Source organism: Symphalangus syndactylus, chromosome 8, assembly GCF_028878055.3.
Source record: "Symphalangus syndactylus isolate Jambi chromosome 8, NHGRI_mSymSyn1-v2.1_pri, whole genome shotgun sequence".
NCBI classification, from domain to species: Eukaryota; Metazoa; Chordata; class Mammalia; order Primates; family Hylobatidae; genus Symphalangus; species Symphalangus syndactylus.
The window spans coordinates 69,039,708-69,064,927 of NC_072430.2; the positions used below are offsets into that span (position 1 = coordinate 69,039,708).

A 25,220-nucleotide genomic window follows, 5' to 3' on the forward strand; every position below is an offset into this window, starting at 1 on the left:
CATATAATTCTTAGCTCCAGAATTTCTAATTGTTTCTTTCTGTAAAATTTCTATATCTTCAATATTTTTATCTTGCTCATCTATAATTGTTGTGATTTCATTTAATTGTGTCTCAGTGTTCTCTTGTGGTATGCTGAATTATCATGGAGCCCTGGAGCTCTCCTTTCCTCATGTGTGCTTCTTCTTTCATATGTGATAACTAAAATGAACTTTAACAAATCTCAAATTTGAGTACATTCCCAATCACCTGCTAAAAGTAACCTCCCAACCTCCACTTATTCCTCAGATGTGGTAGTTTGAAAGTTGTTCCTCTAGATTACAACCACAGGCCAACCAGAGGGGACCCATGGTCACTAGAATGGTCCAGTGACCTTTATACTTCAGTGTGTGTAAGAATCACCTGGGATCCTATTTAATATTCAAGTTTCTGAGCCTTTCCCTAGCCAGGCTCTGTGCCAGTAGATTTTATATACAAAATGTGAGGGAACCATTACCCTTTTCAAGTGATTAAAAAAAATCAGAGGTGAAGCAATTAGATTTGGCTACATTTAGTTTGATGTTTTATCTTTCAAGATACAGGCCTTTTTAACAACTGTCTTTGCTGAGTTTCATGCTGAAAAAGCCTTGAGGCTCAGACTCAGCCCACAGGTCTCTGCACTCTCTCCACCTCCCTTCTGCCCTTTCCATGCGTAGCCTTCACAGCAATTATTTGTGAATTATTTATTTTTTCAAGCTCTCTCTTAAGGTTAATTTTTCTTAAGAAATATTTACTCTCAATATTATAAAAATGTAGAAGTTTATTGTAGAGAAATGTGAGAAAACATATTGGCAAAAAGAATATAAGGATAAGACTATTTAAGGTTTCCCCTTCCATCTATACTTATATTTATAGTTGGGCTCTAGTGGCATTTAAATGCAAAATTTAATATACATGTTTATATTATTTATATTTTTAAAATATTAATAATTGATTAGTTAATTCAACAATAATAATTGTTAACATTCCAGACACTAAATACTCATGAATACAGCAGTGAACAAAATGGATAAAAATTCTTGACTTGTGGAAGCTATATTCTAATGGGGGAAGACAGGGGATAAATAAACTATGTGGCATGCTGGGGGGGGTGATGAGTAAAGATGGAGAAAAATTAGAAGGATCAGGTCAATAGGAAGTGTGTGTTGGAGGTGGCAGGTGTACATTTTTCCCTCAGCTTAATTAAGGTTCAATCGCAAAACATTGTATATATTTATGGTATACAAGGTGATATTTTGATATATGTATACGTTGCAAAATGATTAAATCAAACTAATTAACATATCTGTCACCTCACATGCTTGCCATTTTATTGTTGTGAGAACATTTAAGATCAACTCTCCTAGCAATTTTCAAGTATTCTTTTGGCCCTTAGTATCTGTGGTTCTGCATCTGCAGATTCAATCAATCACAGATGGAAAGTATTTAGAAAAAATAAAAATAACAATATGACAAAAAGTAATTCAAATATAATATAGTATAACAACTATTTAAGTAGCATTTACATTGTCTTAGCTACTATAAGAAATGTAGAGATTATTTAAACTACATGGAAGGATGTGTCTGGAACTAGTCTCCCCTAGATATAAAGAGACAACTGAACAATATGTTGTTATTAATTACAGTCACCATGCTATACAGTACATCTCCAGATCTTATTGATCTTGTTTAGCTGAGACTTTGAACTCTTTAACCAATATCTCCCTATCCCCACTGGGTGTAATTTTCAATGGCTAGTCAGGGAAGGCCTCACTGAAAAGGTGGTATTTGAGAAAAGACTTGAAGGAAGTGCTGGGGCAAGAAATATAAATATCTAGGGAAAGTGTGTTCCAGGCAGAGGAGATGGTATGTATAGGTGCCACGAGGCAGGGGGATGGCTGGCATGCCTAACACACAGCAAGAAAGCCTCATCTCTTCCTCATGCCCACCTCACATTCAATATATTTAAATATGGTTCCCTCCCCACCATAACCCTGCAATGGCCATTGCAGAAATCACCAATAACATTCATGTCTCTAAGTCTTACGGACATTTTTTTTTCAAGATATATCTCTTCTCAGCAGAATTCAGCACTGCTGTTCCAACAGGTTTTTTCCTTTGGCTTCAGTGTCAACTCTATTCTACTTTTCCTCCTGATTGCCCAGAAAATTCCCACCTTTCTGGCTACAACTCCTCTATTTAATTTGTTGGCTTCTTTTCCTTTATTTGGCCATTAAATTCTGAAGCTCTGTGAGGCTGAGTTCCAGGCCTTCACATCTTTCAATGCTATACTATCGTCTAGGTCATTTTCTTCTCCAAAGCTTTGGTTATTAGTTATTTGCCAATGAGTATATCAAATTGTTAATACAAATTGCACCCTCGGAATTCCAGATGGCAACCGCTATATGGTATTAATATTTGACTGCTGGATGATTTACTTGAATGTTTCAGGGGCACCTCACACTCAACTCCAAAACTGATCTAATGAACTTCCCCAAACCACATTCCCTTCGTGCATTTCTAAGAGAATGGATTCCCATTCATCTGACTACAGTGCTATCCTGAAAGCAGATCCAGAGACTAAGACTCACCTGCAGGTGATTCATTTGGTAGGTATCAGAATCTCTGGTAGGAGAACTGGGAAGTGGGGCAAAGACCCTTATAAAGAGTGAACTCTGAAGCAGTTACCAGAATGGATAACTGTGGATTAAACTTGGAATAACTCTGAGATCCAGTGTAGAAAACTCATCTCAGAAACATGCTGAGAGGTAAAGGGTATTTGTACAACAGTTTCTGATAGTCATTAGTTATGGACTGTCTCCTAGCGGCATTGATTCCTCAGCATGCCCAACCTGCAGCATGGACAGCAAAAGTGGCTTCCATGATCAGAGAAAGCCCTCAGGTAAGGAAATGCAGGGGTGAATGCTGGAAGTCGGGCTGGCATGCACTGAAGTATTAGGGTGAGGTGCCATGGCAAGGTATCTGTGACCATCTTCCTAACCTTTCACCTCCATTTCCAATCTTTAAATACATTTTACTTCCCAAATATGTAATAATAGGCATTTCCTTCCATTTCTACCACCACCTCTACTGCAAAGGTTGACAGCCACCATCTTTTTCAAATATACTTGCCTCATTTAGCACATTCACAGTGTTGTGCAACCACCACCTCTTTCAAGCTCCAAAACACTGTCATCACCCCATAGAAAACCCCAGTCCTCTTCCCCTCCACCCATGGCCACCACCTGGAGTGTGTTTGGCCCTTGGAGGACACTGCACATTGTTGCTGGGCATGATTAAATAGTTGCTGCTTTTCTGCACTTATCATTGTATTTTGAGTGAAAGTTTCATAATTTTCAGTGTTTTATCTGGGTTAATTGGATCCAATTTTAGTTTTGAGTTTCTTTTTTGAGTAACTATAACAATTTTAAGGATTAATATGTCATGACTTTTATTCTTTACTAGAGGTCTTCCAAAGAACAAGGATAAATTTAATTTATTTTAAAAATAGAATAAAATTCATCCTGTCTTTCAAAAATACACAAAAAACAAAAACAAATATACTTGCCTCATAGTTAGTTTCACAATTTGCCCTTGTCCTTCTCTAAACTCTTCACTACTGTGGCCAGAGTTACTGTTTCAGAAAGGGGGTTGAAATCATGTCATATTCTATTCTCTGTGCCTGAAATCCACTTTTCACCCTCATCGCCCTTTATCTAAAGTATGTTATTCATTTTTCTGGGGTCTCAACTCAGGCATTCCTTTCTCAAGAAGGCTTTTATGGTATGAAGAGTGAGACAGAGTTCTCTGCACCACCTCCATTGAATCATGTTAGGCCTTAATGTACCTTTCCTTTATAACACTTACTGAATGATTAATTTGGCATTTATTTACCTGGCTATTTTATTGAGGGTTTAGGATTTATACTAGATTGTAAGCTCCACAAGAGTGTTCCAGGTCTAGTTTAGGTCACCATGTATCCCTGATTAGTACCACACATCCCAGTGCACCATGATTCTCAACAAATACCTGTTATATAAATCCATAAATGACAGGGATAAAGAAGTTTTTCAATTTGTATTACAATGTTTTCTACTATCTGGCAGAATCTTAGTAGGATTTAATAGAAATCAGGCAATGTCTACTACTTAACCTGACTTTGAGAGAGAAACACTGATTTTTAAGAATCACTCCCAATTCTGACTTTTTCTCATCATTATGTGGGTGAGGTAGAGATATTTTTGAGGCTTTTTTGTTCAGGAACCTGTCTCCTTGGACATTTTCACTAGGTCATCACTAGATCATTGCTACATGAAGTATGGTCTATTGACCAGCAACATCAGTGTCAGCTGGAGACTTTTAGAAATGCAGAATCTCCATTCTAACAGGCATGAGATGGTATCTCATTGTGGTTTTGATTTGCATTTCTCTAATGACCAGTGACGATGAGCTTTTTTTTCATGTGTTTGTTGGCTGCATAAATGTCTTCTTTGAGAAGTATCCATTCATATCCTTTGCCCACTTTTTGATGGAGTTATTTGTTTTTTTTCTTGTAAATCTGTTTAAGTTCTTTGTAGATTCTGGATATTAGCCCTTTGTCAGATGGATAGATTGCAAAATTTTTATCCCATTCTGTAGCTTGTCTGTTCACTCTGATGATAGTTTCTTTTGCTGTGCAGAAGCTCTTTAGTTTAATAAGATCCCATTTGTCTATTTTGGCTTTTGTTGCCATTGCTTTTGGTGCTTTAGTCATGAAGTCTTTGCCAATGCCTGTGTCGTGAATGGTATTGTCTAGGTTTTCTTCTAGGGTTTTTGTGGGTTTAGGTCTTACACTTAAGTCTTTAATCCATCTTGAGTTAATTTTTGTGTAAGGTGTAAGGAAGGGATCCAGTTTCAGCTTTCTGCATATGTGATCACTGAAAAGTCAGAAAACAACAGATGCTGGAGAGGATGTGGAGAAATAGGAATGCTTTTACACTGTTGGGAGTGTAAATTAGTTCCACCATTGTGGAAGATGGTGTGACGATTCCTCAAGGATCTAGAACTAGAAATACCATTTGACCCAGTGATCCCATTACTGGGTATAGACCCAAAGGATTATAAATCATCCTACTATAAAGAAACATACATGAGTATGTTTCTTACAGCACTGTTCAAAATAGCAAAGACTTGGAACTAAACCAAATGCCCATCAATGATAGACTGGATAAAGAAAATGTGGCTCATATACACTATGGAATAGTATGCAGCCATAAAAAGGATGAGTTCATGTCCTTTTCAGGGACATAGATGAGGCTGGAAAACATCATTCTCAGCACACTAACACAAGAACAGAAAACCAAACACCGCATGTTCTCACTCATCAGTGGGAGTTAAACAGTGAGAACACATGGACAACAGGGAGGGCAACATTGCACACCGGGGACTTTTCAGGGGTAGGGGCTAGGGGAGGGATAGCATTGTGAGAAATACCTAATATAGATGATGGATTGATGGGTGCAGCAAATCACCATGGCACGTGTATACCTATGTAACAAACCTGCACGTTCTGCACATGTATCCCAAAACTTAAAGTATGTATATCTATAAAAAGAAATGCAGAATCTCATGCCCCTCTGACTCAATAAGCATTTTAAAAAGTCTATCAATATTTTGCATCACTTTGTTTCTCCAAGCCTGGGCCCAACACCTAGCACATAAGATGAAGGTTTGGGTGATGAATGAATATGCTAAAAAATAAGAGTGAAGTAATATATCAAAGGAGGGAAAGGACATCATGGGAAAGTGAAAATATATCATACTATGATATCTGAGTATTAGATCCTGACAATTTAGTTTCAGCACTTTTGGTTTTGTATGATAAGAGGAAATAGTGTTCACTTTGTCAGTATTAAGCTCATAGATGTTAAAGCAAACTAAATATGGCCTGAGAAGAACTTCATACTTCCATATTTGAATCCTTGTGGATGAACTGTAACCTAGCTTAATAGACAAAATTGAAAACCTAGCTTAGGAGTATGCACTTGCATACTAAAAATCAGGTTGTTTGTTGTTGTACTGTTGACTTGTGTACTTCCTAATACATTATGAATATTAACCCCTTATCATACATATGGTTTACTAATATTTTCTCCCATTCAATAGGTTGCCTTTTAATTTGGTCGATTGTTTCTTTTGTGGTGCAGTGGAATTTTTAGTTTGATATAGTCCCAGTTGTTTATTTTTTGCTGCCTGTGCTTTTGTGGTCATATCCAAAAAATGATTGCCAAGACTCCTGTCAAGGTGTTTTTTCCTTATGTTTTCTTCTGGTAGTTTTACAGTTTCAGGTTTTACATTTAAATCTTTAATTCATTTCCAGTTAGTTTTAGTATATGTCATAAAACAAGACTTCAGTTTCTTTCTTTTGCATGTGGATATTTAGCTTTTCCAATAGCATTTATTAAATAGACTTTTCTTTTCCCATTGTGTATTATTGGCACCCTTGTCAAATCTTAGTTGGCCATATATGTGTGAATTTATTTTTGGATTCCCTACTCTGTTCCATTGTTATGTGTCATGTTTTTATAGTACCATACTGTTTTAATTAATATGGCTTTGTAGTAGAGTTTGAAACAGTGAGTGTGATGCTTTTCACTTTTTCTCAAAATTGCTTTGGCTATTTGGAGTCTTTTATGAGTACATACAAATTTGGTTTTGTTTTTTCCATTTCTATGATGAATGCCATTGGAATTTTAATAGGGACTGGATTGAATCTCTAGGTAATTTAATTATTTTAGATATTTTAACAATATTAATTTTTTTAAATTAATGTACATAGATATATTTACTTTTAGTTCTCTTTTTCCATTTATTTCATCAATGTATTATAGTTTTCAGTGTACAGAGCTTTCACCTCCTTGGTTGAATTTATTCCTAAGTATTTTAATTTTTTATAGCTGTAAATGGGATTGTTTTCTTGACTTCCTTTTCAGATAATTCATTGTTAGTGTATAGAGATACCAATAGTTTTTGTATGTTCATTTTTTAATCTGCAGCTTTATGAAATCATTTATTCTAAAAGGTTTTTTTTTGAGGACATCTTTAGGATTTTCTCGATGTAAGATCATGTCATCTGCAAACAGACAATTTTACTTCTTTTCCAATTTGGTTGCCTTTTATTTCTTACCTACTTACTCTAGCTAGTACTTTCAGTAATACATTGAGTAGACTCAGTGAGAGTGGGCATCCTTATTTTCTTTCTTATCTTAGAAGGAAAGCTCTCAATTTTTCACCATTGAATATGATGTTAGGTGTGTGCTTGTCATATGTGGCATTTATCACTGTGGTAGATTCCTTCTAAGCATAATTTGTTGGAAGTTTTTATCATGAAGGATGTTGAATTTTGTCAGTGCCTTTTCTGCATCTATTGAGGTGATCATATGGTTTTTGCCTTTCATTCTGCCAATGTGGTATATCACATTTATTGATTTGCCTATGTTCAAATATCACTGTGCTTGATAACAGTGAATTATCCTTTTAATGTGCTGCCAGATTGAATGTGTTAGTATTTTGGCATTTATGTTCATCAGAGATGCTGGATTGAGCTTTTCTCTTAGTATCCATCTGTGGCTTAGGTATCAGAGTAATACAGGCCTTCTAAAATGAGTATGGAAGTGTTCCTGTATCTTCAATTTTTGGAAGAGTTTGGAATAAATTGGTATTAGTTCTTTTTCAAATGTTTGGTAAAATTTAAAAGAGAATCCATTAGGTCCTGGGCTTTTCTTTGCTGGGAGATTTTTGAAACTAATGATTCAATTTTATTCCTTACTGATCTGTTAAGATTTTTTATTTCTTCTTAGTTTAATTTTGACAAATTGTGTCCAGAAATGTATCTATTTCTTCAAGGTTATTCAATTTGTTGTAGTATAATTGTTAAAACTTACACAAATTAAGATTTTTTCTATAGTTTTTGACATATTTATAATGTCATGTATTCATTTCTACAGTATTAGAAAGAATAATTTCTCCACCCTAAATTGTTCTTCAACTTAAATTATTTGACTCTTCTTTCTTCTCCTTGTACTCTTGGTAACCACCAGTCTTTTACTGTCTCTATAGTTTTAATTTTTCTAGAATGTCATATAATTGGAGTCAAACAGTATATAACCTTTCAAAAGTGGCATCTTTCAGCTGGCATTATGCATTTAAGATTCATTCATGCTTTTTTATGGCTTGGTAGTTAATGCTCTTTTTATTGCTGAATAGCATTCTATTGTAAATATAGCACAGTTTGTTTATTCATACACTCGTTGAAGAACATTGTGGTTGTCTCCAATTTTTGGCTGTTAGGGAATGAAGTTGCTGTAAACATTCATGACTGGGTTTTTGTGTACACGTTTCAAATCAGTTGGGTAAGTGCCTGGGAGTATGCTCATATGGTAAGGCTATGCTCAGCTTTGTAAGAAACTTCCAGTTTGGTCAAGATGTCTGACTAGTTGCAGCCAGGTAGAACAGCTGTCACTGTGGGACTGGGATGACTGGCACAGTCCTAACAGGTCCTCAAAACACAAAAGCTGGGCAGAAGCTGGGCGGGCTACTGTGCAATGGGACTCATTCCTCACCCCCAAGAACTTTGGGGGAATGGGTGAGTTGAACTGGTAAGGAGCAACCTACTCTTGCCACAAGCCTCTGGAATCCCACCAGGAGGAGACCCCTCAACCACCACAGACACAGAGTTTGCAGTGGAGGTGCTTAGAGGAGTGGTAGGAGCAGCACACTAGCCAATATGGAGCCCAGAGGGTTTGTTGCAGGAACATCTATAGCAGAGCACGGCCAGGGATGCCCATTCCTCCAGACTTGACTTGCTTCCATAGAAGACTGTAGCCCTAGGGGAAGTGTCGGACATGAATTCTGCAGGGCAGTCTTGCCCATCAGATGGGGCAGATCCAACCTTAGTACCCCCTGGTCTGCTGACCTCTCCCAGTGCTCCAGCCTGGTTTTTTTCTGCTTGCAGTGCAGACTCAGGTTCCCTGGGGACGTGCATCTTAGCTTCTGCAATGGTAGACCATATCTGATTGGTGGAGAGCTCCAGTAGGGTGGCCCCTAGGGCCATGCACCAACCTGCCTGCTCCCTCCTGCTGCTGCAGCTTCTTCCAAGCCCATGGCCAACTGCTCCTGCCCCCTGACATCATTTGGCTGGCTTGTACGTGTGCAGGTGGATATTCCCTTCCTTGCCTCACCAGTTTGTGTGAGCACGTGCACCCTTCCCTGCTTCTGCTGCCAGCAGGAGTGCACTCTGCTCCCCTTCCTCTGCCATACTGCCATTGCAGTCAGAGCTGTAGTGGGCACAGAGCCCACCAGTCCTGCCTCTGTCAGTGACCTGCCCCTGTGCCAACACTGCCACCAGAATGAAACTAGGCACTGAAAACAATGAACCCTCCCCTACCCTGAGTAGCCACAGAGGGTGCACACACACCTGTACCCACCAGTGCCCTGCCCCCATACTAACACCACCATCAGTGCAACAATGCACACAGTCACCAGTGGGGGGCCTGCTGACCCCCTGATTTATGCTGACTCTACCCCTGCTGTCAATGCCTTCATGGAGGTAGGCATCTTAGCACCTGCTAGCAGTCTGCTGCAGCTGACAAGCATGCATCCTGCTTTAATACTGCTGGTGCTGGTGCTGCTGAGGGCACCTGTGAATGAGGACAGATCCCACTGCCACCACGCTACAAAACCGTTTGACTAGCACCATTCCATCAACATGTAGTTACCAGCAGCCCAGGAGCACCTTAGCACCCCCATCACAGTCTGTTCATAACCTTGAGAAGTTAGAGAACAAAGTAGGGTAGGATACAAGTCCCCCAGAATTAAAACATGCAGTTGGGGAGATGACAGCTGAAACTTGGTCCCCAAAATCTTCCAGAAATGAAGCCAGTTGACTGAACCCACCTTAAAACACAATCAAACTCTCAAAGTAATCTAATACGATAAAAAAAAAAAAACATCCAAAGGACAGGAACTTCAAAGATTGAAAAAACACTAGCCCACAAAAATGAGAAAAAACCAGTGCAAGAACTCTGACAAGTCAAAAATCCAGCATGCCTTCTTTCATCCGAATGCCTCCACCAGCTCTCCATCAAAAGTTTTTAACTGAACTGGAATAGCTGAAGTGACACAAATAGAATTTAGAGTGTGGATAGAAATGAAGAGCATCAAGGTGCAGGAGTGTGTTGAAACCCAATCCAAGGAAGCTAAGAAACACAATAAAACAATGCAGGAGCTGACAGACAAAATAGACGGTATAGAAAAGAACATAACTGACCTGATAGAACTGAAAAACACACTGCAAAAATTTCATAATGCAATCACAACTATTAACAGCAGAATACACCAAGCAGAAGAAATGATGTTAGTGCTTTAAGACTGGCTTTCTGAAACAAGACAGGCAGATGAGAACAGAGAAGAAAGAATGAAAAGGAACAAACAAAACCTCTGAGAAATATAAGTTTACGTAAAGAGAACAAATCTATGATTCATTGGTGTCCCTGAAGGAGATGGGGAGAATGGCAGCAACATGGAAAACATACTCCAGGATGTCATCCATGAGAACTTCTTCAACCTAGCTAGAGAGGTTAACATTCAAATTCAGAAAACACAGAAAACCCATGTAAGACACTTCACAGGAAGATCACCTCCAGGACACATAATTATCAGATTTTCCAAGGTTGAAATGAAAGAAAAAAATGCAAAAGGCAGCTAGAGAGAAAGGTCAGGTCACCTACAAAGGGAAGCCCATCAGACTAACAGCAGACCTCTCAACAAAAACTCTATAAACCAGAAGAAGTTGGGGGCCAATATTCAAGATTCTTAAAGAAAAGAAATTCCAACCCAGAATTTCACATCTGGCCAAACTATGCTTCATAAGTGAAGGATAAATAAGATCCTTTTCAGACAAGCAAATGCTGAGGGAATTTGTTACTACCAGACTGACCTGCCTTACAAGAGCTCCTGAAGGAAGCACTAAATAAGAAAAGGAAATATCATTACCAACCACTTCAAAAATACACTGAAGTACACAGACCAATGACACAATAAAGCAACCACACAAACAAGTATGTATGATAACCAACCAACAGCATGATGACAGGATCAAATCCACATATATCAATACTAACCTTGAATGTAAATGGGCTAAATGCCCCAAATAAAAGGCACAGAGTGATAAGCTGGATAAAAAAGCAAGACCCAATGGTATGCTGTCTTCAAGAGACATGCAATGACACCCATAGGCTCACATGCAATGACACCCATAGGCTCATATGTAATGACGCTCATAGGCTCAAAATAAAGGGATGGAGGAAAATCTACTAAGTAAATAGAAGACATAAAAAATACAGAGATTGTAATCCTAATTTCAGACAAAACAGACTTTAAACCAACAAAGATAAAAGACAAAAAAGGGTAATGACATAATGGCAAAGGGTTCAATTCACCAAGTAGTGCTAACTATCATAAATATATGTGCACTTAACACAGGAGCACCCTGATTCAAACAAGATCCAAAGAAACACAATTAGAAATGACAAAGGGGATATTATCACTGACCCCACAGAAATACAAATAACTATTGGAGAATATTTTGAACATTTCTGTGCACACGAACAAGAAATCTAGAAGAAATGGATAAATTCCTGGAAACACACACCCTCCCAAGACAGAACCAGGAAGAAAGCGAATCTCTGAACAGACCGATAATGAACTCTGAAATTGAATCAGTAATAAATAGCCTACCAACCTAAAAAAGCCTTGAGCCAGACAGATTCATCTCTAAATTCTACCAGATGTACAAATAAGAGCTGACACCATTCCTACTGAAACTATTTTATGAAACTGAGGTTTCATGCATAGGAAGAATCAATATTAGTAAATGGCTATGCTGTCCAAAGCAATTTATAGATTCAGTGCTATTCCTGTCAAACTACCAATGACATTCCTCACAGAACTAGGAAGAACTATTTTAAAATTCATATGAAACCAACAAAGAGTCCAAGCTGCCAAGGCAATCCTAAGCAAAGGAACAAAGCTGGAGGCAACATGTTACCCAACTTCAAACTATATCACAGGGCTACAGTAACCAAAACAGCATGGCTACCGTAACCAAAACAGACACATGTAACAATGGAACAGAATAGGTATATGACTCATTTGTTCCCAAACTATCTTTTCTCTATTAAATTGCCCTTGCTCCTTTGTTGAAAATAATTGACTCTATTTCTGTGGGTCTATTTTTAGGCTCTGTTTGCTGTTTCACTGATTTACATGTCTATTCTTTCACCAATCTCGTGCTGTTATTTTATTTTATTTTATATTATATTATTTTATTTTATTTTTTGAGACAGGTGTTTCTCTGCCTCCTTGGCAGGGTGCAGTGGTGTGATCATGGCTCACTGCAATCTCCACCTCCTTTCTCAAGTAATCCTCCTGCTTCAGCCACCTAAGTAGTCAGTACTACAAGTGTGCACCACCATGCCCAAGTAATTTTTAATTTTTTTGTAGAGATGGGGGATCCCACTATGTTTCCCAGGCTGGTCTTGAACTCTTGGGCTCAAGTGATCCTCCTGCCTCGTCCTTCCAAAGTTCTGGGATTACAGGCATAAGCCACCATGTCTAGTCCATGATGTCTTAATTAGAGTAATTTTATAGTAAGTCTTGATGTCAGGCAGTGTGAATCCTCCAAATTTTTTCTTTTTCTTTAGTATTTTGTTACCTATTTTAAGTCTTGTGCCTTTCCATGAAACTTTTGAGTTAGTTTGTTGCTATCTACAAAATCTCTTTTCTACTTTTAATGACTTCTGTGATTTTGTTGAGCTCATTCTGTTGATACTGGATAATCTCCCTATTGTAAGGCAAGCTGATTAGCAACCTTAAATCCATCTACAAAGTCCCTTTTGCCAATTCAGGTAACATATTCACATTATAATATTGTAAGGTCTTACATATACTTGGTCTGTATATAATTTGTTGTTGTCAAGTCCCTTATATTAATTATCAGTTGTTTTCTGTGCTTCTCCAATATTACTTAGATATTACGGTTTTATAATTTTTTTGCAAATTTGATCTTCAACAAAGCTGACACTGGGGAAAGGACACCTCTTCAATAAATGGTGCTGGGAAAATTGGATAGCCACATCCAGAAGATGTGAAACTGGACCACTATCTCACTGTATACAAGAAGCAACTCAAAGTAGATTAAAGACTTAAACGTAAGACCTGAAACTATAAAAATACTTGAAGAAAACCTAGGGAAAAATTTCCTGGACTTTTGTCTAGGCAAAGAATTTATGACTAACACCTCAAAAGCCACAAGCAACACAAATAAAAATAGACAAATGGGACTTAATTAAAAAATAATTAGAAAGCTTCTGAGCAGCAGAAGAAATAATCAGCAGAGTGTAGAGACAACCTCCTGAATGGAAGAAAATATTTGCAAACTATTCATCTAATAGTGGGCTAATACCTAGAATTTACAAAAAACCCAAACAACTCAACAGGAAAAAAATAATTCCACTGGAAAGTGGCCAAAGGATATAAATAGACATTTCTCTAAAGAAGACATACAAAAGGCCAAAAGATACATGAAAAAATGCTCAACATCACTAATCATTATAGAAATGCAAATCAAAACCACAATGATGAAGTATTATTTTCCTCTAGTCATAATGACTATTACTAAAAACAAAAACAAAAACAAAGCAAAACAAAACAAAATATAACAGATTGAAAAAGGAATGCTTCTACACTGTTGGTGGGAATGTAAACCAGTATAGCAACTGTGGAAAACATTATGGAGATTCCTCACAAAAGTAAAAATAGGATTACCATGAGATCCAGCAATTTTACTACTGGGTATTTACTCAAAGGGGAAAAAAATCAATATATCAAGGGGATACCTGCACTCGCATGTTTATTGCAGTACTATTCACAATGCAAAGATATGAAACCAACCTAAGTGGGGGTTTGGGCTTATGAAGCTGATAGTAAAAAGACTCAGGGTTTGTGAAGTTGGTGAGGGATTTTGCAAAGCTCTTCAAACTGCATGCAGAACTGTTGACCAGTGAGGATGGCAAGGTGGACAGCTCAGCAGCCAGGGATGTGCTGGTGGACAGGGGCAGTAGCATGATGTGCAGGTGTACCCAGCAATGTTTGGGGTACTCAGGTCCCAAGTGGTGCTTGCAAGAGGTGATGAAGCTCCGAAATAATTTCTGAGCATGATCTATTATCATGCCAGTAACATACAAAATACAAAATATTTCATGATGATATCCTGCAATAAAAATCATGAAAAAATAAAACAGAAAACAAAACAAACCAACAAAAAATGTGTTGTATATACACAATGGAATATTATTCAGCCATAAAAAAGAATGAAATAATGTCATTTGCAGCAACATGGATAAAACTGGTGTGAAATAAACCAGGCACAAAATCATAACTATCCCATGTTCTCACTTATATGCAGGAGCTAAAAAGATTTCATCACTTGGAAGTAGAGAGTGGAAAAATAACAGAGACTGGGAAGAGCGAGTGGAAAGGGCAGGGGAAAGAATAAAGAGAAGTGCGTTAAAGGATAAGATAGGAGGAATGAATTGAATGTTTGATAGCAGAGTAGGATAACTATACTTTAAAAAGCATTGTACTGGAGTGACAAACACCCTAAATATCCTGACTTAATCACTAGGCATTACATACATGTAACAAAATTCCACACATATCCCATAAATTTGTACAAATAAAAAAAGTTTAAGTTAGCTAAAAACCAAAACATAAAGCAAACAAACAAAATGAAATAATATTTCTAATTCTTGACTACTTTAATCTGATTTGCCTTCAGACAAATCTTGAAAATTATTTTGTGAACTCAAAAATATCTCATTGTTTACTGAATTTTATTTTATAGGAGGGAAAATGTATGTGTTGAACGATGTTGCATTTTTCTCTGATACCATAATAAGTATTTAAATTTATTTGTCAACTTTTTTCTTTTTTTAGAATAGTATAGCTTTTGTCATTTATAAACAACACATTTCTGTTTAAGATTATTCCTATTTACTTTATATAGCCTATTGTTCATCTGAATAGGTTCTTTTTGGCTACATTTTAACATACTACATTTTAATATATTACATATTTAATATAATGTTAAATATATTTATTTAACAATTAAATATATTTAAGTTCAATATATTTAAGTTAAATATATTTAAGTTCAATATATTTAAGTTAAATATATTTAAGTTCAATATATTTAAGTTAAATATATTTAATTGTTGAATAATTTATAAGACAGTTATTGAATTTATTTTCTCATTTTGAAATTTGCCCTTGAATTATAAAATTCTACTTTATAAAATTATCTTAAAGTAAAATGGACCTTTTCTTTGTTCTAGTAAACAATCCATTAATTTTAGCACATATCTAGATTATGTAATCAGCACCACAACCAAGATATAGAACAGGTTACTAATACCAAAAAACTCCTTCATGCTCTCTCTTTCTGAATTATTTTTTTCTATTCTTTTTCTGTTTATTCTCTTGCCTTTTCCAGTATTACTCTAATAATAATTATACCTGTTCCTTCCTTCCTTCCTTCCTTCCTTCCTCCTTCCTTCCTTCCTTCCTTCCTTCCTTCCTTCCTTCCTTCCTTCCTTCCTTCCTTCCTTCCTTCCTTCCTTCTTTCCTTCTTTCTTTCTTTCTTTTCTTTTTCTTTCCCTCTCTGGCCCAGGCTACGATCTACTCGGCTTGCTGCTGCCCGCGCCGCGGACTGCCTGGGTCTGCCGGCGCGCGCCACCGCTGCCTGCCTTTTCTCCTTTGGATGCAGGCACCCGTTCGCCATCTTGGCCACGCTGGTCGCCAGCTCCTGACGCCGAGTGCTCTGCCCGCCTCGGCCTCCCGAGGTACTGGGACTACAGACGGAGTCTCGCTCACCCAGTGCTCGGTGTTGCCCGGGCTGGAGTGCGGTGGCGTGGTCTGGCCTCGCGGCAGCCTCTTACCCCCCGGCCGCCTGCCTTGGCCTGCCAGGGTGCTGGGATTGCAGCCCCTGCCCGGCCGCCGCCCTATCTGGAAGGTGGGGAGCGCCTCTGCCCGGCCGCCCCGTCTGGGAAGTGAGGAGCGCCTCTGCCCGGCCACCCACCGTCTGGGAAGTGAGGAGCGCCTCTGCCCGGCCACCCACCGTCTGGGAAGTGAGGAGCGCCTCTGCCCGGCCACCCTGTCTGGGAAGTGAGGAGCGCCTCTGCCTGGCCGCCCCGTCCGGGAAGAAGTGAGGAGCGCCTCTGCCCGGCCGCCCCGTCCGGGAAGAAGTGAGGAGCGCCTCTGCCCGGCCGCCCCGTCTGGGAAGTGAGGAGCGCCTCTGCCCGGCCGCCCCGTCCGGGAAGAAATGAGGAGCGCCTCTGCCCGGGCGCCCCATCTGGGAAGAAGTGAGGAGCGCCTCTGCCCGGCCGCCCCATCCGGGAAGAAGTGAGGAGCGCCTCTGCCCGGCCACCCATCGTCTGGGAAGTGAGGAGCGCCTCTGCCCGGCCACCCACCGTCTGGGAAGTGAGGAGCGCCTCTGCCCGGCTGCCCCGTCTGGGAAGTGAGGAGCGCCTCTGCCCGGCCACCCCGTCTGGGAAGTGAGGGGCGCCTCTGCCCGGCCGCCCCGTCTGGGAAGTGAGGAGCGCCTCTGCCCGGCCTCCCATCGTCTGGGAGGTGAGGAGCGCCTCTGCCTGGCCGCCCCGTCCGGGAGGAAGTGAGGAGCGCCTCTGCCTGGCCGCCCCGTCCGGGAAGAAGTGAGGAGCGCCTCTGCCCGGCCGCCCCGTCCGGGAAGAAGTGAGGAGCGCCTCTGCCCGGCCGCCCCGTCCGGGAAGAAGTGAGGAGCGCCTCTGCCCGGCCGCCCTGTCTGGGAAGTGAGGGGCGCCTCTGCCCGGCCACCCATCGTCTGGGAAGTGAGGAGCGCCTCTGCCCGGCCTCCCATCGTCTGGGAGGTGAGGAGCGCCTCTGCCTGGCCGCCCCGTCCGGGAGGAAGTGAGGAGCGCCTCTGCCCGGCCGCCCCGTCTGGGAAGTGAGGAGCGCCTCTGCCCGGTCGCCCCGTCCGGGAAGAAATGAGGAGCGCCTCTGCCCGGGCGCCCCGTCCGGGAAGAAGTGAGGAGCGCCTCTGCCCGGCCGCCCCGTCCGGGAAGAAGTGAGGAGCGCCTCTGCCCGGCCGCCCCGTCTGGGAGGTGAGGAGCGCCTCTGCCCGGCCACCCATCGTCTGGGAGGTGAGGAGCGCCTCTGCCCAGCCACCCATTGTCTGGGAGGTGAGGAGCGCCTCTGCCCGGCCACCCATCGTCTGGAAAGTGAGGAGCGCCTCTGCCCGGCTGCCCCATCTGGGAAGTGAGGAGTGCCTCTGCCTGGCCACCCATCGTCTCGAGGTGAGGAGCGCCTCTGCCCGGCCGCCCATCGTCTGGGAAGTGAGGAGCGCCTCTGCCCGGCCACCCATCGTCTGGGAAGTGGGGAGCGCCTCTGCCCGACCACCCATCGTCTGGGAAGTGAGGAGCGCCTCTGCCCGGCCACCTATCGTCTGGGAAGAAGTGAGGAGCGTCTCTGCCTGGCCGCCCCGTCTGGGAAGTGAGGAGCTCCTCTGCCCGGCCGCCCCGTGTCTGGGTAGAAGTGAGGAGCTCCTCTGCCTGGCCGCTCCGTCTGGGAGGTCTACCACGGAGGCCAGAAGCAATGTGGGGGCTGGACGTGGTGGCTCACGCCTGTGGTCCCGGCACTCTGGGGGGCGAGGCGGGTTGATCACTTCGGGCTAGGAGTTCGAGACCAGTCTGGCCAACTTGGTGAAACATGAAGAATACAACAGACAAACCAACCAACCAACTCAATGACAACAAAGCAGGTCTACCCTGGAGTCATACTCTAATTTTTTCTATTTTCCTCCCTTTCTGATCCTTTATCCCACTTTCTTTTTCTTCCTCTTCCTTCTCTCTCTTCTTTGTCAAATAGAGGATTGAGTTATTATCACTGATCCATATAAAGTCCCTCTCTCATTTATTTTAACTCCCACCCCCATTTCTATTCCCCTACTTCCCATGTGCAACCTTCCTAATATGTTTGATACGCATCTTTTTGTTTGTATGTATTTTTAGAAAATGTTTATTGTTTTTGTATGCAAAAAAAATTAATAAAAAAAAAATAATTATACCTGTTTTCCAGGATTTATACAGTTTTCCAGGATTACTCTAATATTATATAGCCTTATTTTTTTGTTTTATGATAGGATACATATTTTAGATTTACAGCTAGCCCTCTTTTTCTGTGGATTCTATATTCTTGGATTCAACCAATAGTGGATCCAAAATATTAACAAAAAACAATACAAATAATACAAATTCAGAAAGCGATATAGTATAACAACTAGTTACATAGCATTTATATTGTATTAGGCATCATCAGTAATCTAAGATGATTTAAAGTATATGGGAGGATGTGTTTAGATTGTATACAAATATCACGCCATTTTAACTCAGGGATTTGAGCATCCATGGATTTTGGTATCAGCGGGGGTCCTGGAACCAATCTTCAGTGGATACCAAGGGACAACTAGAAAACTATTAAATCTTTATACCAGTTTTGTTAATTTTTTAAAAAGTCGTTTCCTTTTTCTTGGTAGAAGGAAAAACATCTTAAAACTGAACTGCTTCCTTATTTCAAAGAGTGCTGGAAATGTGGTCAGCTAGGGAAGATTTTCTTGGGTTCTATTGCCAGACCTGTGGGAAATGTAGGATGGATATGACAGTTGTGAAGAGTTCAGTTGTGCTTAGAGAGCAAGCCACAGATAAATGATTGACCTGCAGGTAAATATGGCAAGACCCTTGGCTTACGGTTTTAGGTTGTGAATCCGCATCTGTATCTTCCTGGGTAATCCATTATGAAGACTTCAAAAATAATGATAATTATTATAAACATCTCTGCTATTATTTCTACTATATTTTATTAAGTACTTTCCTTGTAGTAAGCATTGAACCGAATGTTTAAAGCTTATTTCTATAATTTAATTTTTACACTATTCATCTAAGGTACTCCATACTACCTCTCTTATCTTCTCCTGGCTATGTTGGACTTTCCAACGTCCCCCTTTCTATGATTCACCTATCCCTCGAAACAGCTATCAGTACTAGTTTGTGCTAATTTTTTAATGTATTGTCAGAAACTTTAATGCATGATTCCTCCTTTAATACTCAACTTCCAGTAAGCAAGTATTTGCTGGAGACAAATTGTCGTAGCCTAAAAGAATAATTTTCCAATTATTGAATTTTGAACATTGGGGCATAAATATGGGAATATTTCCATAACTAAAGGAGTAATTTTCTGTTCCCCATGTGCTCTGTAAATGACTGCTTCAATGTTTTCTTTTCCTAGGCCAGTCCCAGTTGTGCTTTTCTCCAATGAACATTGCTACATCTCAGGTGTGCATTCCCACTTTAAATAGCAAAGACACACTTCACAGCTCTTGTTGCAACCCTGTGAAAAGTTGGGTCAACATTTTAATGACTCCCACTGCAAGTAGATCATAGTGTTTAATCCCTGATCTAGTAAATGTCACTGCTTTCTAAGGGGTTTTATATAAAGACAGGAGAAAAATACACATCCATACTCCAGGCTTCTGATTCTTACTAAAGAACTATGGTGATTTCAGTAGGCTTGTGAATCTCGGAGGAAATGGTGTTTTTGATGCTAGGTGCATAACTGGTAGGTTAAAAGCTAGATATGATGATAAGAGTCTTCAGAAGCAGTTGTGGTTTGCATTCTTCAGATAGCAAAACAATTAACATTTATTTAATAATTATATAAAACAAATAACGGAGGAATAGTAAAGAAAAAGTATATATGACTTAAAGACAAAAATGGATGGTTCCATTAAATAGGGATTAAAGCATTCCTTCTGGTGATGAAAAGGAGAAAAAATATAAATATAAATTTCTGTATATGTTTAAATCAATATAAGAATAGTTCCCATTAGTAAATAAATCATCAGTAAAATAGAAATATTCAAATGTGTGAAGCTGAGGGTTTTCAATGCATTTAATATAAAAGGAACTTGTGCCATTTTCATATGAAAAATGCGATTTCAAACAGATGAAATTATTTTTGGTAGTACATGGTCTTTTTCTAAATCCCTGAACTTAAATAGATTAGAATTTTTATTGCATATGTTATTAATAATATAACACACTGATTATTTCTGAGCAGCATTCTTAAATTTGGATTTTGAAACCTAGAAAATTCCTTAAATTTTGCCCAGAAAATATGCTTCAAGCTTTACATAGACCATCTAATATAATTCTCACAAGTAGAGGTCAAATCTTAGGCTACTGAGACATAAGTGAAGTCAAGAATACCGTTAACTACTCTTAACCACTGGGCAATAGACTCCTTTTAAGAATTCTCGAATATCATTCTATGATAAAATTTAAAAATAATTTTTCTTTCTGTTTTTTTTTTTTTTTGAGATGGAGCCTAGCTCTGTCATCCAGGCTGGAGTGCAATAGCGCCATCTCGGCTGACTGCAATCTCTGCCTCCCAGGTTCAAACAACTCTCCTGCCTCAGCCTGCCGAGTAGCTGGGAATACAGGCATGCACCACCACACCCTGTAATTTTTTTTACTTTCAGTAGAGATGGGATTTCACATGTTGGCCAGGCTGGTCTTGAACTCCTGACCTCGTGATCCACCCACCTCGCCCTCTCAAAGTGCTGGGATTATAGGCGTGAGCCAGCACACCCGGCCAAAATAATTTTTCAATATTGACAAAACAATTTAAATATGTGCAAATAAATGAAGATGTAAACAGATTTTCCTCCACATGGGAAAACATGAGGTCATCTAAAGGAAGAATATTGCTGAAGGTAACATTTATTTGTATTTTTATTTTTGAGATGGAGTCTTGCTTTGTCTTCCAGGTTGGAGTGAGTGATGTGATCTCGGCTTACTGCAATCTCCGTCTCCTGGGTTCAAGCAATTGTCCTGCCTCAGCCTCCCGAGTAGCTGGGATTACAGGTGCCGGGATTACAGGTGCCCACCACCACACATGGCTAATTGTTGTATTTTTAGTAGAGACGGGATTTCACCATTGTTGGCCAGGCTGGTCTTGAACTCCTGGCCTCAAGTGATCCACCCATCTCGGCCTCCCAAAGTGCTGGGATTACAGGCATGAGCCATTGCCCCCGGCCGTGAAGGTAATATTTAAAATTTTGATATTTAGTGTTCAATCACAGAATGAGTTAAGGATGGAATAATAAGGTAAATTGTAATTAACAGAGTACAATTCATTTCCAGTACATTTGCTTCTGCACAGCAGCAATTAAAAACAAATTAAAAATTTAAAAAATGAATCTGATTTTTTCCCATTTTTATTTTTCCACTTCTAACTGGACTCTGAAAGTTGATGCAACAGAACAATTGCCATAATCCTTTTACTGTAAAGTCAGAATGTGTAGTCAATATAAAATTTGTGACAGTTACCCAAAAAAGAAGCTAAAATTGTTTTGGAACATTTGTTTTAGTTTTTACTACAAATCAGGTAAGACTTTTTCTTTAGACTAGAAACCATGCCACTACTTTTAACTAAAAGCAATCAGCTAATCTGCAAATTTAACCAGCCAATCAGTTAATTCAGAAAAAAGGGGGCACATAATCATGAAACTTATTTTTTCACTGAATTGATACATTGGCACTGTCAGACAGTTAAATCTATATGTGTATTGATCTACAATCCAAAATTTCAATAGTCAGTAGTCTCAGGCATTCATAATGCAAGATTTTCTTTTTTATTATTTATTTTCAAGAATTTTTGGAAGGATCATTGGGAATAAATTAATGGAAGAGAATGAAGAAAATAAAAGTCAAATAGTTCTTGCCTTTTTTTTTTTTTTTTTTTTTGAGACAGGTACTCACTTAGGGCTCAAGCTGGAGTGCAGTGGCATGTTCTTGGCTCACTGCAGCCTCTGCCTCCGCCTCCCAGGTTCAAAGGATTCCCTTGCCTTAGCCACCTGAGAAGCGAGTGTGGGATTACAGGTGTGTGCCACTATGCTTGGCAAATTTTTGTGTTTTTAGTAGAGACAGGTTTTCGCCATGGTGGCCAGGCAGGTCTCAAACTCCTGAGCTCAAGCTGTCTGCCTGCCTCAGCCTCCCAAAGTGCTAGCATTACAGGCATGAGCCACTGTGCCTGGCCCATTTTCTGACTCTTCTTCCATTTGTTCATTCTTTGAGTTTATAACAATGATTTTATTCTTTTCTAAGCGTATTAATATTGACTATAACTTAAATATTAGTATATTGATATTTTAAAATTTTTGGCATTTGTCCACCATGTTTCACTGACATAATGAAATCTTTTTTAGTGTACCTTGAAAACTTTTATCGAAGAAGGAATGAAATATTGAGTTTTCAAAGACAGGTAAGTTAGAATACAGGATTAGATAAAATTGCATTACCTATTATAATTAAATTATTATCAAAACTAGATAAATATTCAAATGTATAAAGTGAAATATTCAAATGTGTAATATAACAAGGGAATTCATATAGTTTTACATGTGGAAAAAGCAATTTAACTAAAAAAAGATGATTTAGATGCATATGGACTTACAAATGCCTGATCTAACACTGTATTTTTTTACTTAATTAATTTTGGTCTCATCAAATTTTCCAGTAACCCAGACAACTTTCCAGTTACCCAGCTAAAATTTCTGTAGTCAAAGGCTTAAATTTCATTAAGTGGCTGGCAAAGTCAACCCTACCTGGTCACAAAATTAGCTTTTGTTTATTAGGACTAAGTTTCATTTGCTTTGTACCACACTTTTGACTGTTTGGTAAAGACATTGATATTCCATAGGAAATAAAATTTCTAGAACTTGGGAAGCACTGTAAATGAAAAAATTATTTTTGAAAAATAATTCTGAGTTCTTAATGTATCTTTTTTGTTTGTTTTTCTAGTTTAAAATATAGCTTTGGGTATAATGAAGAGAATTAAGGGAGGGAGATTCTCTTTTTAAAACATGTTTCTATGAAATAATAAATTACCAAAAGTGGAGAATAACTCTTGTAGGTTAAAGGTATGCCTTTTGGTTATCAATTGTCTTATGGAATTAAGAAATTAAAAATTAAATAATTTATCCCCCTCATAAGATATTAAATGGATCTTCTGAAATCATTATAGTAAAGTCTTAGTTAAATCTAGTATTTAACAATAGTTGATTCAAAATATTCACATTTTTGTGTGTAAGAGAAACCTTTGAGAGTTCAATACTTATTTTATTTTTAGTTTTATTCATATGCCTTATTCAGTAGAGCACACAAATGTAATGTAATCTGCCTCAATACATGTGTATTATATAACTCTTTAAGTAGTATTCAGATAGGTGTATAATTGTGTGGGCATGTGATGACTACAGCTCAACGTGTACTGATTCTGGTCAAAACCAAGAGGGTAAATTTTTGGATTATATCTGGTAGCAATTGTTAAGTGATTCCCCCCAAAAATGTTTACCCTGAGAATTTTTAGTTGGATTCTACGTAATCAATCTTTTAGTGAATGATAAGTTAGTATGTGGTTGTAGAAATATCACATTTTCAAACTCTGTAATTTTGTTCCTTTTACAATTATAAAGCTGAGTCTGCAGATGAATGGAGGGGTTCAACTATTCCAGAGTACCTGAATTCATGTTACTTGGACTTAATGATTCTCCTGAACTCCAGATACTCTTTTTTGTGGTGTTTTCTGTCTTCTATTGAATGACCATGTTGGCCAGCTGCCTGATTTTGCTCACTGTCCTATCCACCTCACTCCTTCACTCTCCCATGTACTTTCTGCTCAGCAACCTGTCTCTCATTGACGTGCCTGTCCTCCTTTGCCACACCAAAGATGATTATGGACTTTTTTGCTCTGCGTAAGACCATCTCTTTTGAAGGCTGCATTTCTCAGATCTTTTTTTTGCACCTCTTCACCGGGACTGAGATTGTGCTGCTGATCTCCATGTCTTTTGACAGGTATATTGCCATACGTAAACCTCTCCATTATTCAACAATTATGAGCCAAAGAGTGTGTGTTGAGCTTGTAGCAGTTTCTTGGACAGTGGGCTTTCTGCATATAATGAGCCAATTAGCTTTTACCCTCTATTTGCCCTTCTGTGGTCCCAATGTTGTAGACAGTTTTTTCTGTGATCTTCCTTTGGTCATCCAGCTAGCTTGTATGGATATTTATGTTCTTGGGATCTTCATGATTTCAACCAGTGGTGTGATTGCTCTTATAGGTTTTCTGCTTTTGCTCACCTCCTACATCATTGTTCTTATTACTGTCAGGGACTACTCCTCCACAGGATCCTCCAAGGCTCTTTCTATCTGTACAGCCATTTTATTGTTGTGTTAATGTTCTTTGGGCCCTGTATTTTCATTTATGTGTGGCCTTCCCCAAACTTCCTGGGAGACAAAATTCTCTCTGTTTTCTATACCATCTTCACTCCCTTTCTGAATCCACTTATCTATATTTTGAGAAACCAGGAAGTGAAGACAGCAATGAAGAAGAAACTGAATATTCAGTATTTCAGTCTTGGGAAAACTGCTCCATGATACTTCATGCAATGACTACAGATCTCCTTTGTGAGATATAATATCAACAGTTATGTTCTTAGAGCAATCAAAAAATTAAACTTAGAATTTACCTTTCAAATCATTTAGCTTAAATTTATGAAAAGAATCAGGGATAAGAAATGTGCGACATCTTGACGAAAAGTTAGCACAGTGTTTACTGTTATGGGTCTATTTGATAATCTGGAATGTAAAGGTTATTTTCATAGAAAAATGAACATATCATCAAAATTGTGAACATAAATTCAGGACTTCATAGACCTCTGGATCCTACAAACATACCTCTGATTAAGACTACTTAAGCCTGAGATAAAATATGAATCTTCTGTTTTCTAATCCAGAATATTCCCATTCTGTACAGCCTTGTGGTACTCTGATGGTGTTTAGATTAATTTAGAACTATAATTAGCAGTGTAGGACAAAAGAAGTATAACACTGGAAATAGTTTTATGGGAAAATTTATACTGTGAAGAGATTCTTTTAGGTAATGTTCAACAATCTTGATTTAAGGGGTTCAGTTGTTTGAGGTCTGTGTCAACTTTGAAAATAAGAGAACAGTTCAAAGA

The 25,220-nt window shown here is 39.1% G+C and overlaps 1 pseudogene; it reads left to right on the forward strand.

The window, feature by feature from the left end:
- Positions 1–18,231: 18,231 nt before the first annotated feature.
- Positions 18,232–24,636, forward strand: LOC129488753 (olfactory receptor 4K2-like; annotated as a pseudogene).
- The last annotated feature ends 584 nt before the right edge of the window (positions 24,637–25,220 follow it).